At 34.8% G+C, this 18934-nt stretch overlaps 1 protein-coding gene across 1 annotated transcript in view; it reads left to right on the top strand.

Moving 5' to 3' along the window:
* Positions 1-13029: 13029 nt before the first annotated feature.
* LOC140159319 (GATA-binding factor 2-like) overlaps positions 13030-18934 on the top strand; it is a 62671-nt gene continuing 56766 nt past the window's right edge. Inside the window, exon 1 of the mRNA XM_072182755.1 lies at positions 13030-13422. The gene's annotated coding sequence lies outside the window, so the exon portion shown is untranslated. The remainder of the gene's footprint in view (positions 13423-18934) is intronic.

Here is an 18934-nt window from a genome sequence, read left to right on the forward strand (position 1 = left end):
ACAATTGGTATACTTATCATCGTTATCCTGATTCTGATAAATATCTTGTCATTATATCTTGTTTAATCAACAAGATCATGATTGTTACATGGTCTAAGCACGCGCTTCGGATCAATTGCTTAAAATTTGTAACATTGCTTTCTGCGCCGCACGAAAAGCGACATTAAATCGACATAGGCCAACATAAGAACGAAACGCGTCTCAAAACATCGAACAGTATACGTAATTAACTAAATTTAATCCTATATTTAGAAAATAAATTCCAAATTGGCGAATTTGATTAAATCTTTAAACCCCGTGTTTGAACTTGTTTGATTGGTTTTCAAAACCTACAGTATGCAAATACACAGGAGGTGTAATACCGCGGCAATGTAGCACAGAGAGATCAGTAGCGACTATAGCTTCGTGACGACCCATCACTTGTAAAGGCATCTATAACTCCAACTAGCGCTCTATTCCTATCCAAACATCCACAGGGCTTAGGGAGGAATCCACAAGCTCACAAGCAAGACCTTAGCGAGGCCAATTGAGGCAGGTGGTGGGTAGATTTCAGTACGCAATTTACCGCTGGGATCGACTCTTGTAAACGAACCTTATCCCCCTGCCTCTGGTTAATGTTTTCACAATTGCTAAGATGGATACTAATCTATAGTTCCACATAATTATGGATTAGCTTATACCAAAAAGCGTTTCAATTTCCACCCCCGGCTTTGCTTTCTGTATATAAAACCACAGTTACAGCTACACAACTTCTTGCTTTTAGTCGTTAGTTTTTTTTGGTGAAGAGTCTCTGGAGATTTCACTGTACACTTTTGCACTCAACCAGTGAGGATTAGGTTCGTGCAATGAAACCGTGTCAAAAACGTCTTTTTGGTTTTGGGTTCTATGATTTTGGCTTTTAGTTCGGCTTGTTACACCCGAGGCGTGAAAATGAAAACTCAGCGCATGGTGACTTTCATTCCTAGGAATAGTCTTACCACCACGAGAACGTCTATTTTAATGGACACATTCTTGACTGTCACATTGTGCGAATACTAACTGACAGCCTGTCACGCCTACTAGCTACTCAAAATGTAATAGCATCGCACATTTACACCATATAAATAGGCCGATATAATTTATACTAAATTCTATTACCGTCACGTCCCATTATCATGATTTATCCGTAATTATCATAAACCAGCGCCCTCCGGGGTTTGGATGTCGTATCGTGACCTTTGACACGACATCTGAATGACCTAATTTCGTATTGTGTTATATAACATGCTTGTCTCTCAGTAATGTGTCCCGGGTAATGTAATCAAAATCACGCATTCTGATTTGTCCAATCGCATCACGTGATTGCCCTATATTTGATGTAATGTGCCCTGGAGCGCAGCAAAGTGTGAACATTCTACGCATAGCATTACGAGTGTTTACGCGTACAATTTCCACAATATGCGCTGCCATTTGCGACGTGGATACGCGTACGCGTTTAATCTTGATGTAAACATCAACAACTTCAAATATTTGGGTATAAATCGCACTTTTTTGCGGTAAAAGAATAGAAATAAAGGTTGCTGCCTTATATCCTTGGTTGTAAAAACGTTTGAGTTAAATGGGTTTGGCTCTCATTGTTTTCGTTTTTACGAAATTAGACACATTATTTGGATGTAAAAGTTACAGTATTAGCCCGGCTTCATTTCGTACCTAACACAAAAAATCAGAACAAAATAAGAGTTATGAAATATATCAGAATAAAATAAGAGTTATGAAATATAGAATATAGATGGTATTACAATTTTATACGCATTTAAAAGCTGCAAGAAAAAGTAAAAACTAAACGAGAGAATAGACCCATGAGATGGGATAAGATTCTGCTTAAGATAAAATAGAAAATAACATATCAAATAAAATGATGACCCAACTCAAATTTCCGTAAGCCACAGTTAGCGGATTGTGCAGAAAAACATAGAGTTGAATTAAGAACTACACTATTTTCTCATAAATCTATTCCCATATGACTTAAGTCTTATACAAGCTTAAAAGTTGTTTTATACGAAAGTCAAGGCCAATCAGGTAGGATGTGTGAATTTTCTCGGCTCTTAAAAACCCAAGAGATCCTTGAAGAGCTTCTGGTGTTCCATTCTAGCTGCTTAACGCTCATCAAGTCTTCTTATCTGATGAAGCTCAGTAGCGCGTTGGCTCTGTTAGAAGCCCACACGGACAGGCAATGGCGGTGAGGTATCGCTCCTTAAGGAGCATATCAACTCGCGTTCGGTGACAAATTGAAACCAAAATAACATCTTTATCGTCTCTTCATCTCAATTGGCTTTCATAATCTTGCATGCGATGCTTAAATTCATGCAGCGATATTTTGCTCTTTTTTCTATACTTAAGCCTTTATAGAAATATATTATCTGCTTTTACACAACGATATTTTACGACGGTATTTAATGGTATTTATAAGGTATATATAGATCCACTGATAAGTTATAATCGTTGATGAATTAAGTACTAACTGTCTAGTGTTATTGATTTAATTTTACTTTTCCATTCGTTTACAATCAACAACAGAAATTCTGCCACACCCAAAACGAACCCCTAGAAATAAGTAAACACACCCCATCTACAGTAAGCCAAAGAATTATCCTAAAAAAGACAGATATGTCATAATGGGAACCAGCAGACAATAGCTGCATCGTATAGCTCGAATTTAAGACCTCATTCGTTGAAATTGTTCAAGAAATAAAGACAAGACGATCCAAAAACCCGAGGAAGATGTCAATTTTAATGTTGCAGTTTGGGGTCCATTTCATGCCCTATTGATTTGTACACAAAACGATCGCGAACAAGAGAACTAGCGCTGTGCTTCCATTGATTAGCACGTTAAACCCTAGCGACGTGCTTTCATTGATTAGAACACAAAAGTGCAACGTTTGATTTCGTTTCTTCATTAGGTTTTAGATCACCGTTTCTTTAATTCTCAACCAATTTCAACAAATGAGATTTTAAATCAGAGCTAAGGAGTACAGGTATGGGTTGCTTGTTTTAATGTTGACATATTTTTCTTTATTTAGGATATACAGGGGTGAACACAACTGGTACCTTAATTCTTTGGCTTCATTGTATTTATATACACACGATATCCTGCACACACCCCACCCATTATTAATAAAGGGTTAAAAAATAACTCCCCCCTAAAATTATAAAACATTTCTTCACATAACTTGACATACATTTTGTTAATTTGACAAATTTAAAGATCTGTGAATAGAGGAAACATTTTTCTACCCTCCCAAAGTTCTCCCCTCTCAAAATCATTTTTTGGTCAAAAGTAATCACATTTTCCAAGAATAATGCTTGCAGGAAAAGTTGCACTTGTCAACATCCTATACATGTAATGTACAAAAACGTTCTCGATATCAACGTGTTCAATGTCTTGATTGATTGATTGAATTTTTTATAATTTTATGTGTCCAATAACTCAGTCACCCGTGCAATCATCTTTCTGTATAAAACAATGATTCATTGACACGAATTTGGATATGAATGGAATATTTTTTTGAAGTTTTTATTCAGCAGGTGGTAAAAAGGTAAAATTACTTTAGGACATGTATGAGGAGAAATAAGGTTTGCGCTGTGATGCTTAGTTCTTTCTTTGGCAAGAAGAGATGAGATTTACTTGTAAATGGTAGACTGAAACAGTTGCAACGATCTAAAGCGACGGCTCTCTTGGATATAGGCGTACGAGTGAAAGATGAAATGGCCATCAGAGATTGCCTGAATTCAGAGATTGGATATAAGCATCCCAACCTCTTAACTCTTTAACTCTTTTGACCACATTATGATTGTTACGCATTTATCCAAGAAAGCCATCACTTAAGATCAAGATGCTTCAGGCTACCCATTTACAGGTAAATGATCACCATTTTGGTAAAATATATGTGTGGAGACGACATAATTTTCCCTCCCTAGTGATTTTATTATTTTGAAACAATTGTTGATTAAAAACTTAAAAAGCGATGGTTGCATAACTGAGGGATCAGAGAGAGAAAGGTAAGGAAAAGAAACCAATTAAATCAATCATAACATTGGTATCGAGAACGTTTTGTACATTAAGTGTATAGGATGTTGAAAGTGCAACGTTTTTTGAAGGCATCATTTTTGGAAAATGTGATTATTTTTGACTAAAGAAATTGTTTTTGAAAATGGGACAACTTTGGGAGGTTAGCAAAACGAATCTTCTAATTCGCAGCTTTTTGGATTTATCAAATCAACAAAATGAATGTCAAGTTATGCAAAGAAATGTTTTGTAATTTTAGGGGGAGGAGTATTTCTTTTGAACCCTGTGTATAATAATATCTATATGAAAATATATTCCATAAATATTCCATGTATTCCGGAAGGTCTAAACATTGAATTTTTTATACGTTCTCCCATTGTTGGGATAGAGTACTTTTGTTCATAGTCCAACCATTAATAAATGTTGTTATATCTATAGGTGGGGGTGTTGGGGGGGGGTGTAAAATGCAATTATGTAATATTTGTATAATTTCTTATGCACCTCGATTTACACTCTTTACTTTTGTTAACAAAGCGCACGCATTAAGCGACATCGCACTTAGAGCGCAAGTTGATTGGAAGCATTTACTTCTTCATTTATAATAAATGACTTTTATCTAATGCAGAAACACATAAAAAGCACTAAGCAGCAAGCATCAGGAAACCGTTGAGTATTCAGTAAGCTTTCGGAAGTAACAAGTCCGCCTTTTCAATCTCAGGGCCCGATCTGTCAGTCAGACATCAAGAGCCCTGGATGAGGTTGATGATGATAGGAATTCATTGCTTGCACGGCAGAAGGGATGAAAGAAAAAAAACCTGGCGATTCTTTGACGCACTTCGCCAAGCGTGAAAACACCAGCAGGTTGAGCAAGTCCATTAAGGTTAATAGTCATTGAGTAAGCCCAAACTCGGTAGCTAAGCACGTGAATGCGCAAAATTTACGCAGAATTTCCTCTATCCACCAGCTAGAGAAGGAAAACGCGAGTAAACATAAGAGTACATCTCACGTCTTGCATCCTCTATGCATCCGGACATTGATAATTGTTGAGGCAATCAATCACCCATTTTGGTAAGTGCGGTGGTCAAGAAGGCGCTCATCATACTAACAAAGTGAGGTGTAATAGCTACTTAATATCTGCACTGAATCAAAGTTAATCATGTCAATATTAACGCTGATTTGGCCACATATGAGTGCAGTTGAATATCTTGGTTTTTGTACAAGATGTGTTTTATTCATAGAAAGAAACACAGATGGCTTTGTTTATTCTGTTCGGTGTTTTACGTACGATGTGTGCCACAACGATGCCAAAAATATGGACACCATTTTATTTAAGAGTAAATTCATATGCATGAATGCAAATTTGCTTCCATGTAATTAACTTCAATAAACTTTTGTTTCTTGTTTGAAATTGTTACTTATTTTCTCTCCCTCAAATATTTCACAACTAAAAACTGAATAAATAAATAAATGAATTTTGCACTTAAATTCAAGCAATGAAATATAGCATAGGCTTGAATAAAATAGTTTTGCATGGTTTAGATGACCACTTTTGCAAAGTAAATAAATAAATAATAAAAAAACCCATAATAGCAAATTGAGATTAAACAATATTCATTTTTTTGGCAAAAATATGGCAAACTTGAGCAGTCAACATTATCAAAACAATTTCTTTGATGTAAATTTCTGTTTGGTATTTCATTTAAATGTTATCCGGCACCCACATTAAAAAACAGCAAACACAATTCTTAATATCAAATAAAAGAAATTGATTTAATTCCTATCAGAAAAATCAAGACGCTGAAGAAAAAAAAAGAAAAGATTTGGGCACTTTAGATACGTATCGCGATGAAATTGGGAAATAAAATACGAAAGGTGTCACAATTTTGATTTGCTTTTTTGTCCACGCTTATCATGAAACAGAACACAAGTTACACAACCATGAAAATAAAAAAACCTCCTGCATGTTTTGAACAAACGAATCAAGATATTTTGAATCTTGTTTTGATTCTCGTCGCAAGTCTACATTTTATCATTAATAAAGACCATAATCTGGGATAATTTAAGAAATTTATTTTACAACTGATTAGCGCAAAGCCGAGCCCCAACTCCGGCCCATCTATTGTAGTATTTTTTAAAAGAGGCAGAAATCGCGTGGCTAAACAACTTTTACGCAAGTATCTTCAGGCTTTCATTTATCAGATGTAAGAAGTTTGTTTGAAATTTATATTTCTTTCAAAGACCCTAGGAAAATATCAGGATTTGTACTTCATCACACCTTAGTCCAAGTTAATCTCAGAGTATAATATATATGCATTAAATTCTTTTTCCATATCGAATAAAGGAGCTTTATATACGGGATATCATAATTAAATTGTGTTCTTTGTAAATGGCGGCAGTAGTCGACAAAACGCCGTGATTAATAATTTCTTTTTCGGCAAACTACAGATATATCTGGGTAATGACCGGGGGCAAGCGGTATGGTTAATTAGTCAACAAAAATGTCGAAGAACATACCAAATTCTGTACTAAAAAGTCAATCTCCTCCAAATATAGATCAAGTAAAATATAAGCTTTATTAATTTCTATCTTAAATATTTCGTATGTATGTCTTATTTTTTATTGTCTCATTTTGATCAAACATTTAACAAACAACATGGTTGACGTGTCATGTTTTTTGCCAACATTTGAGTATAGTTTATGATCGATTTTGCGATGGTGATTAAACTTAATTTGATTCAATTAGAGTTATCTTACTGTGGTATTTCTTTCTCATCTCCTAGATTTATCTATGATTATGACAGTGCTGATACCGCTTCGCTTACCAAGTAAGCCACACCAAGAGAGCCGTTTATTTCCCTTTCACTGCATTTTTTATTTCTCCCAAAGCAAGTGTTTTGGGTCCTTCTTGAAGATCTTGTTTGAATGTGTTTATCTCCAACTCGTATTGTGTGATACATTTAATGTATAAAATTCATGTTGTAATCGAAATAGTTTCCCTTTATCACTCTGTGAAGATTACAATGATTTAAACATAATTAATATTAAATAAAAACAACCAAGATTATTCAAAAGGAAATATATTTAACCGAATTAAAAAGCATCAGTTTAATCGTTCAATACTTCAATTTATAAATATTTTGTTATTTATCTATGTTGCTTATTATTTATTCATTACAATATCAAATTAGTAGCCAGATCAGTTATATTTCCTGTATACAAAGAGAAGTGTTGAGATTATCGAACAGTGTTGTATTTTTCCCGTATGAATGTAAAAATAACTAACTAACTAACTAACTAACTAACTAACTAACTAACTAACTAACTAACTAACTAACTAACTAACTAACTAACTAACTAACTAACTAACTAAATAAATAAATAAATAAATAAATAAATAAATAAATAAATAAATAAATAAATAAATAGATATTTATCTGGAAAGGCAACCGTTGCTTTGAGTTTCACGGTATACCCTCACTTTCGATCATTGGGTACCCGATCATCAGACGGATGGTGTTACATGGTCGTGTCCTAACCAAAAGAATTGTATATATACATACACACATACACACTTACGTGGTTAAGACACGACCATGGAACATCATCCGTCTAATGATCGGGTACCCAATGATCGAAAGTGAGGGTATGCCATGAAACTCAAAGTAATAGTTGCCTTTCCAGAGGTTTATACTTTGAAATTTGTTTTTACGCTCTCCTGTTGAGCATTCTTAATTGCAATGTTAGTCTGCCTGAAAATAATGCTGTTAAATAAATATATAAATAAATAGCATAATTAATTAATCAATTAATTAGTTTAGTAATTGAATAACTAATGAATGAATGAATGAATGAATGAATGAATGAATGAATGAATGAATGAATGAATGAATTGATTAATCATGTTGATAAACAAGTAAATGAATAAAGAAAGAAAGAAAGCAGTGAATAAATAAAAGCGGGAAAAGTTATCAGCTTTGTGCGACAAATTGATTATACTCAGCAAAAATAACATGATCAACTCTGCAAATCAAACCATTTTGTTTTGTGTTTAAGACTTAAATTTTAATAATTTTAATATTAAAGCAAGACCATTTATATGATAAAAAAAACCTGTCGAAATTGCTGCAATGCCATGGTATTTCTGTATTGCGCGTGTTACCGTCATATTCAATTTGTATAGATAATCTGCCCAAGATATCAATGATTGGTTATCTTAGTGGCATTGAATGATGAATACATGCTTGGCTTTTGGTGATATTGTCCAGCTATGAGATAAAGTACCTGTCGTGGATGTATTTTCCAGACACTCCTTGCTAATTAAACGTTCATCAAAATATGTTCAGTGGTATGATGATAATCAGGATAATAAGAACAAATTGTTTAGGTAAAAGATTTGCAAACGCTACTACTAGTTACGGTCTGTATATATATCATATAAAGACGGTGTTTTTCATTGTTAAGAACTATTTTAAAGGCAGTTAATTAAGTTGATGACAAACAATGTTTTGTTTTATTTTTCAATATTATTGATTTTTATTATTTGTATACAAAAAAGACATCAAAAATCAACTTCAAATCACATAGAATTGCAAGAGAGATAGCAAAAGCAAAAAGGATTGGATACACAAAATCATGAAACCACTTTCAGACTCATAATAAAATAAAGACATAGGCAAAAATAAGGAGCACAAACACAACAAAAACATATGAAAAGAATCTGAAGATCTTGGAGGGATATTTCATATCTGAACTAAGCATACAGCCCTAGCTAAAAAATATTGTGCGTCTATAATATACAGTGAACGCAAGAATTAAGGTGCCAGTTATGTTCACCCCTGTATATCCTAAACGAAGACAAATATGTCAAAATTAAAACAAGCAGCCAGTACCTGTACACTTTTGCTCTGATGTAAGACCTCATTTTTTTAAAAACTGGTTGAAAATTAAAGAAACGGTGATCTAAATCCTAAGGAAGGACGAAATTGAAAGTTGCACTTTTATGTTCTAATCAATGAGAGCACGGTGCATGTTTTAATGAGCTAATCAGTGGAAAACACGGCGCTATTTAGTTCTCTTGTTCGAGAGCGCTTTGTGTACAAATCAATAGGGCATGCAATGGAGCAAACTGCAACTTTTGAATTTGCATCTTCCTTGGGGTTTTGTATCATCGTGTCTTTACGATTTCAAGGAACGAGGTTGTAAATCCGAGCTAAAAGATGCAGCTATTGGCTGCTGGTTCTAATAATGGCATATCTGTCAATATAAGACAATGAATACAGGGGTAAAACATAACTGGTACTATTATTGTTTTGGCAACTGACATGTAGTGTTACATGGAAAAGAGGTATAGCAGTATTCAGGTATACATAATAATTAAGATTTCAATGTCTGTTTATATTTTGGGCAGGCAGTCCCAATATAGATGCCTTCCATATCAAATGTGCACAGGGATGTAACTTGAGGCACGTGGTAAATAAAACTTGGTTTTACTTTAGCTGTGTCATTAACCAAGAACAAACATATTAGGAATATGTGCGCAAACGTGGTGTCAATCATCGCTGTATTCTTAATTAGACTGATTTCCTTATTGGTTTAGACACTCCTATAATTGGCTTAGTATCACTGTAACAAATTCATGTTAATATTTTGCTTTATAATATTTCAGGTACAACTAAAGCTATAGCATTACTCTTGGTGAACTGCTGCCCTAGATTCTTTAAAATATATATATTTTCCCGATTATTTGATGAAATACCCCGTAAATACAATGTATTTACATTTTACCAAGTCATCGATGTAAAGTTCATATTGGGCTATTCCAGAAAATAAATGCACCCCCCAAAGAGGAGTATCTTTTTAATCAAAGAAATGTCTGGATTTCCAAATCTGCTTTCTGAAAACGACTGGAATTCCAGTTGCCAATGTCGCTTGAAAAAGCTTGGAAATCCAATGAAATAAAGGAAAAATCACGGAAATGTCTAAAACAAGCTCTCAAATTCAGGATTTCTGACTTTGGACTATTTTTCTGCTGGAATTGTTCGCCTTTGGACACTTTAAAAGTCTGGATTTCCAACAATCATGACAGGACAAAGTTTCTGGAAATCCAAACTCCTCTATAGGGGGTGTGCATCTATTTTCTGGAATAGCCCATTAAGCGATGATTCCTTCGATTGTTTAGAGAGATCAGAATGTCTTAATATGTGAGAGATGTCAAATTTAGCGTCAATCATAAAAATGGTTAACTTTAATTCAGCTATTCACTTATTAAAGCAGCCAGTATACCTCACTTCGTTAGTGTGCCGAGTGCCTTGTTGACCAGCGCACTTACCAAAATGGGTGACTGATTACCTTATAAGACAAGTGGAATGACATGAGCCATTTCTAGGTTTTAGCAGTGCACATGTAATTCTTATATACAATGATTTTATAGATGAATCCATCGTCAATTGTGTGTCAACTTTATTTGTCTCAATATTTGAGTGCAATCACCAGCGCTATGTCATTGCCCCATCCCCTCTAGTTTAAACCTCTTCATGGAGATAGTTGGAGGTTACCATTGGTTACCAATACCAAGTAACCACAGATATTGGAAAACAGTGAAGTAACCTACCAAGTACCTTAGGTGATGGTCAGAGGATGAGTTAAGCACTTCCCAGCAAGTCTTGCGGTTAGCACAGCTGTGTGAGTGAACATGACACCACTGCCCGCCCACCGCATACACACGTGCATGGTTAAATTTGAATTTGGACAGATATATTTACAATAAAAACCCCTTCAAAAGGTTGGTCGATTTCACATTTTATGTCATCTACAGAAGGCGGGATATATCCTTCATGCATACATCACTTTAGATCTGAAATCGACCAAGTAATAATGACACACGGGCAATTCTAAAACAACATCTTTTGCACAGAGTTCAATGGGATTTGAAAAGTAAAGTGGCAGTTGAAACTCTAGTGATAACACTTTTACAGTGCATGATGGGGCTTCCTTAAATCATCCTCTGGGTGATGGTTTAACTTATTTGATGTTTGTGGGTGTGTTTGTGTTTGTGTTGGAGTAGGTTGGGGTGTATTTGTATGTTGTGTGGAGTGTTTGGGGTAGGTGGTGTGGATGGGTGGGGGGAGGGTGTGTGTGTGATACGTGTGCGTGTTTTGTATATGTGATGTGCAGGATCTGGGGAGAGGTGCGTGTGGAATAAGGGTGGCGAAATAGCGAGAGCGAATGTGCTTTCATCGGCGCGGAGTGCGAGTTGTCTGATTTTGCGCTTGCGTTTCTTATAATTTATATCAAACTTGTGCATGTGTGTGGGCCGAAATATGAGGTGTGCGTGCGGGGAATGTATGGATTTGTAGACAATGAGCTTATGATACCTGTCATTGTTGTCGCGTGTGAGATGTCGCGTTTTGAGCGATTTGTACAAACTTTTGTTGTAAAAAATCAAATAATGACCTTTGTAAACAGTTCATATCAAGGCCGTAAGATATATCTAGTTGAAGAATTGCACTGTTGAATATAGATTCTTATTCATGAGTCACACCACGGAGAGATGTATTTTTGGGGATGTTAGGTTAGTCAACCTAGTTATTGCGTCAAACAGTGATAAACCATTAGGGTGCTATATGTTTATTTTGGTTCCTGTGCGTAGTATGACGTCTGTTTTTAACGAAGCTAAACATGGTATTTTCCGGGACCTCGACGAGAGGAGCTTGTATGACCATCCTGAACCTGTCAAAACTGCTTTAAAGTAACAACTAAAGTAGTCTTTTATCACTTATCCATTTTTGTATGATATTTTTAAATTATATCAAACATTAAGCAATCAATAATGTCTTATTGAAAGAAACGCTGATTACCCAATTTATAAACCCTTCCATTGAATCATTTCAAGTTTATCTGCTCTTCAATATCAATGAATATAGGGCACAATCAAAGAAAATCAGATCAAAATGATATCTATTAACTTAATGGTAATGACTGATGATACCGCTAGAGAATTCATTAATTGGCTGAAAGATATTGCTGATAGAATTATTCAAAAATATGATTATCTTATTATAGTTCTGGTCGAAAAACAACATGGTAGTCCCAATTAAAAGCGGATTTGCGTGGTTTAGTAATACTTAGTGGGCCGTAGACTTCATGCTTGAGTCTGTTTGAAAGCCCCAATGGACGGTTCTTATATACCTATCAGTAAACGATCGTTATTATTGTCATAGAATTATATTTAAGATGCAAAGATGAGATAAATATTTGTATTCAAGAAAAACACCTGCATCGAGAAAATGTAAATATAATTACATTCGTATTGATTTCTTTTTATATCTATTTCTATGTTAGCTTTAGTTTTAAGAAGGAACATGTGATGATCATGAATATCGATTTCAACATTCGATACGTAACATAAACTTTTACTTGTCCAAGTAATTCAGTAAAAGTTTTGTTGAACTATTTCATTGGCTTCTTTTGTCTGCTTAAGGTAATTTGGTCAGTCCTAATTGCCCTGTAGCCTTTTAGAGGGTACTTTGATGGCGATTTGAGATCTGATGGTGAGCTATGCACCCATAAGGGCCTCGAGGAGGCTCTGTCAGGGAGTCACTAAAAAGGGCAACCTTACGCATGGCTCGATCGTGACAAACATTATTACGTTGTTTACTGTTTGTTCTCGTTCATTGTCATATTATATTTTTATAGATTCTTCTTTTTTGCCGACGGCTGGCTGTTTTGTGCGGAATAGTCAAAGTAAAATTTGTTCGTCTTCGGTCAGAGAATTAAGGATATGATAAAAGGGTTCTTAAGCTGTTATTAGCCTGAGCGTATTAGCACAGTACTGAAACCAGTTACTAGTTTACGAATTTCATGTTGTTGGCAATCAAACTGGCAGCTGGCGTTTGCTGAGCCCTCTATAACATCACCAGTTTGTCGGCATGCTTTCGATTAGACGATTCCTTCGCGTGCTTTTCCTCTGATAGGTTCGTCGTATCGGCAGCCAAGGACAGTTATCTCCGCACTCGTGTGTTGTGGATGTACTCTAGGCATTTTACATTGATGACCAATGAAGCGGCAGCACGAAGCAGCACGGCTATTTTCCTGATCACGCTGATGCGATTTTAAGCTCTTCGCTTTTGTTGGACCAAAGACTTTAGATCACCAAATGGGTGTCTCTGTCAATTAATTCGGCTTGATTACACTGCCCCTCGAAACAACGCCATGGTTATATTTAACTAGAAGATATTTGGAAGAGACAAAACTCTAAATATATCGAGCGCATGAATGAGCATATAGGAAAGCCGCAAGTCAAGTTTTCATTTGCTTTAGTGTGATACCCTGGCAATCAAATTGAAGCTAAATCGCCAGCTAGCCACGCGAAAAAACAGGTAAGAAAAATATTATGTAGAAGTAAAAAGCGATAAATCAACATCAAAATTATTGATTGATTGAAACGAAAGCCATAATTTGGATCGGTTTGGTAAGGGTGGATGCTTAACGCATCGATGCAATATTCGGATGAGTCTTTTAACGCGCCAACTTTTGGAAATCAACGGAAACTATTCCCTCCAATCCAACTTAGTTGCGAGAGCAAAATGATTTTCCACTTAAAATAATCGTTTTATTAGTTGCAATTGCTTACACCAACGATGAATATTGGGTTATCTTTGAATCTATCTAATTATTCTTAATTAATTATTCATCAGTATCATCTTTTGTTTTAATAATTTCAGTCAAATTCTCCAAAACACCCAATCCTTGCATATTCTACTTATATATAATAAATTATCTGACAATGTTTCCGTTTCGGCATTTTGTTTCCGATTGACTATAAAGAAAGAGGATAATACTTCATCATTTTGAAAGCTCGATGCATACTAGAAGAGCTCTTTATAGGAGTCACTGTGATATTTGTGAAATTAAGATGGATTCATCAAGGCTATTATACTGACAAATGAAGCACAGACAATATCAAAAGTTAATAATAACAGGTGGGACTTATAGCTAATATTGGGTGAGTGTACATTGCCATGTTAAGCGATGTCTCATTGCGAGCTACGATGAGATATATAGTCTATTGTTTTAATATGGATATTGTTTGGTTTCCATAAGTACGCTGAGCTTGCTGCGAACAACAAAATGTTTATCATTTTTTTCTCTAATCAACGAAATAGACGAAACAGGTGGTTTATTGAATAATTACCCTAATGACTTTATGATTGCTCTGCTCATTATTTGGACTGAATATACACATTATGGGTGAATTTACTTTTCATTTGGACTGAAGTTAAAATAAATACGATTCTGAAGTGTTCTGATCATCATTTTAGCGTCATTTTTTTGAACATCACATCCTTTGTTTTACTGCTGGAGAGAAACAATCATATTTGCTATCTGCTGAGGAACAAAACAGATACCAAGCAAAAGATATTTGTGATAAGCAATTTGTGATAAGAATACAATGAAACCGGAGAACATGCTACTACGTAACCAAAGTAACCAAAAAGGAGGATCGTTATAGAGCATAATTTTACGTCCGGCACGGATATGGTCCGCCTTATCCACACGGCTGTACAATAATTGGGATGGCATCTAAAAAAACACACACAAAAAACACATTTCTTGAGCGATTGTGTTCGCTGATTTACTGTAAGATATTAAAGCAAATTAGAGCAATATTCAAGTGGAGTGGTTCAGGTTAAGTAGCGCTGCTTTTTCTTCTCACAAAATGTTCCTTGCATTCTTATGGCCATTGTACTTTTTCTAAGCTTTGTATCGCTTCTTTAGGCAGATGACGCATACCGATATAAGGGTAAGTTGGTTGATTGGTAAACAAAGACCACGGCTATTGTTTGGCAATATTATGATTGAATATCACTGTATATGATATTGTTCCTATTTGGAAGACTATGCTATTGTGTACTAAAGCTGTCAATAATTTACACAGTTGTTATACGTTCAGCAACTTTAGTACAACAAATTAAAGTTCCTGAAACGTACAAAATAGTGGCCTTTAAAGTGCAATGGCTGTTCACTGACTGAATATTAGTGTAACAAGTTAATATGATGTCAATTTATTTGACAAAAATAATTCGATGTATAAATTGTTGAATAGGTATTGTCATGCTGGTAAAGTAAAAATACCTTTTTGTAGTTCTAATCAAAATTTAGCGGGGTTCGTCTACTGTGTCGGATAAATGGTGCCATTATTTAGGCAGTATACGTGGAATTGTTGAAACCAAACTTTTGATGTATACTGATACTTTTGCAACACTGTAAAGATGAACAAGTAGATGGTTTGTGTGAGACCTTTACAGGTTTTATTATCAAGATTGATTGCATGGATCGCAACAAGATGTATTTTATTTATGCACTGCTAATTATTACTGGTAAACCATAATCATTTACACCAGAACCGTGTTCCATATTTTACAGAGACACAAAGACGTTTGTCAGATAATGGTTATTACAAAATGGGTCATAAAATCCAAAACCGGAGCACAACAACCATACGACACCAACTATCTCAAGATGGTATTTACTTCATCAAAATTATGCCTTTAGATTCAATTTTTAGGTATTGTTTCATGTTTTACAATATTTAATTTACATTCAAGTGCTTGTTCTTATAGTTTTTTGTTTTTTGATGTTTCCTAAAGATAGATTTATAATAAATCATTATAATTGGGGTTGATAAATCTTTGAAGATTAGTGTTGATAATTTACTATGTGTAAAACTATTATGGGCTTATTGATAGTAAACATGGTGTATAAAACACGTACTTTTGGACAATATTGCTTATGTTGCTTCTAAAAGGCCCATTCGGTGATTTGCTCATCGGGAGGATCAAAATTCAGGTTTGGCACCTTTGTTACTGTCATAGATGTGCTAGTGGTTAGGCTGATAGCCATGTATTAAAGACAATACTTCACAATAGAAGACATTTTACACGAATCTGTAATTTCTCAGAGAAATTAGTTAAATGTATTTGACAAATTTGCAAAGTTTTTCATTTCAAAAATACCAAATGACAATTTGAATGACTTATCCTTCACTTTTAGTCTAGACAATTTATCAAACAATTAAGTTTTGTTACACGCTGGGATCATTGAATGGACCTTTAACGAGCTCAAGCATATATGTTATCAGTATGCGTTTTCATGGATAGGTAAGGCTATGTGTATACTACACGCAGATACACCTAATGCAGATAAGCGATGATCAGATAACATTCCTTACTTTGTACATATACAAAGCGTTCTTATTTTGCGTACGCGTGCGGGCATTGTGAAGGGTCCATTGTAACCTGTATGTACCACTAGAATAACGATAGAATATATATAATCTGTTTATAGATACATAATTTTGGTATATTGTGTACCTTTTCAACCAGTTGTTTTAGCATAAACCAACAATGACATGAATGAGCTGGTATTATATAATTAATTTATAGCTAACATGGTTAATGTATTTGTAGTTTGTACAAATACATTAAGTATTGATAAGTTGAATAAACATATTGAAATAAATTCAAATAATACAATGAAACGTCAACGACAATACAAGCAGAAACAGTCAATTTGAATATCCAATAGTCACAAGATCTTCAGGTGCATAGTCAATGATGACATTTAGTTTAGTTTCGCGGTATCATTTTAAAGTGATGCTTAACAATTCGATTAATTTCCAATGAATATATAATAAAACTTTGTGCAATTATCTATTTTGACGCACAATGCGTACAATTAGTTTCCGTCATTTAATTATAATTTCATACCCAGTTTAAACAAAAAGTCAATCAATTTTTACTGACCACTAAAAAGAGCAACAAAAACAATTTGTAAATCAATTGTAAATGATATTGTTCTCTGGGTATGGATAGATAGCCATCAAGGACACTTCATCCAAGATACTGCTGTGGTTTATATTGAGTGCAGTCTTCCGTTATAACAACCACTAACCACCTTAAGACAATTGAATAGCACTTTAATGGACAAAATCTCTGAAGTCATCAGTTGGTTGAGTGGCTACTTGTCAACGAGCTGACATCTACATCTGAAGTACCTTGTCCGCGATGCATGAGAAGTATTTGCTTCTCACTGCGCTAGAGCAAAGTGATACCGCACCATGCAAACTTGCTATTGCTCAATTGTTTCTCTCTCTCATGGCTTACTGGCGTTCTTTAGGACACTAAACCAAAAAAACTTCAAACTATAGAGTAAAATGTCCCGACAAAGTATAGTACATGGGTTTTTGAATCGTCTTTGTAAATAAGTAAGAACACAAAAAAAGTCGGAATTGCTTTACACTCCAAACACTTAGTCACAGAAGTTGAACGGGTATTGTATGAACTTGCTGGACCTTGCATGTGTTTTTGTGTGTGTGTGATTGCCGGAAAGTGCAATGCATTGACAAGGCGAGAACCACCAATAGTCTGTAAGCGACTAAATCAAAACTTTTTTTCCAGTTAGCAACGGAGTGATTCAAAGCAGTAAATAAACCACAAAGTGGACTTTTTTCTTGTTGTTGAAAAGATCCATAGAAAATGGTAGCAGGGCATTTACCTTCTGATCACTTCTAATCCGTATCAACCATTTAACTTTAATTTTGCGGTTGAAATCAACACAGTAGAAATGCAATGAGTAGAAAGGACGATTTCGGCATACTTAAAAGGAAAATTAGTTGACATTGCCATGCTCTTTTGCCGAAATAAAAAAAATGGACCAAGTACATGAACAAAGTCAAGTGTTGTGTGATATCTGAATAGAAGTTAACGAAATACAACTGAAATTAAACACGCTTGTTAAAATCATGTTATGCCATCATTTAAACGAGTGTACAAATACAGATAGTGTTTTGATAATGCGACAACACTGTATAATCTGATATGTCAATATACGTGACAATTTGACAGATTATAAAAATATGAAAACTAACATGGGTATTGATTGTTTAATTTATCATCATATTACATTGTTTTGATATGCATGAATGCACGAGTTTGTTATGAAGATTGCATTGTTATGTAAACATCTAATGTGGGAGTGCGTGTCTTGTGTCTTTTCCTTGCCATGTACACCTTACCTGTGCCACAAGATGAAGATAAGAAACATCAGTGCTACAGTGTTGTATAAATACATGGTATAAATTGCAATGTAACATGTTATCAAACAACAGTTACTAATAGAATGGATTTTGAATAAAATTGTTGGTGGTGACAGTGATGCTCTAAACATCTACCTAAAAGTATACCCACATTAATGATTGACCATCATTCAAATGATCGTATGCAAAATGTGGGATATGCATATCCATTCGAAGCAGAATTTATTTCTGCGCATTTTGACATCTCACTTGTTGCAATGGTACCAATATTGTTGTCGCATCGTACATTTAAATGAAGGTAACCCCAGATTTGAAAGTTACAGTAAATTTTTATTGCCTTGTATTCAGCATCCATTAAAGAAAATCTGTTCAGCATTCATCAGATAATCCGTTTTGTTTCATGCTCTTGGATGGGGATCAAAACATGTGATAATTAATAACAATTGTCATTATTCACATCAGTAATCATAATTCACGTAATGTCGATTTGTAACATTAAGATTTCAATATTTGTTCTGACCAACAAAGTCCTAAATGGCCTACAATTGCATCTTGTCCTTTCAGTGGTACAAAATTTCCTGATTGGGAGGAACAGATGTAACCCTTGGTCTTCCGCTCCTTTGGATCTTCTTGGTCCCAATGACCACTGATGTGAATAATGATTTTTATATTGATTATCACATGTTTTGACCGCCTCACGAAACAAGAATACTAATCCAACGAGAGCTGAAAACATTTCCATACATGGACACAATAGGATTTTGCTGTAACTTTCAAATCTTGGGTTACTTTCA

Source organism: Amphiura filiformis, chromosome 8, assembly GCF_039555335.1.
Source record: "Amphiura filiformis chromosome 8, Afil_fr2py, whole genome shotgun sequence".
In the NCBI taxonomy this organism is placed as follows: domain Eukaryota; kingdom Metazoa; phylum Echinodermata; class Ophiuroidea; order Amphilepidida; family Amphiuridae; genus Amphiura; species Amphiura filiformis.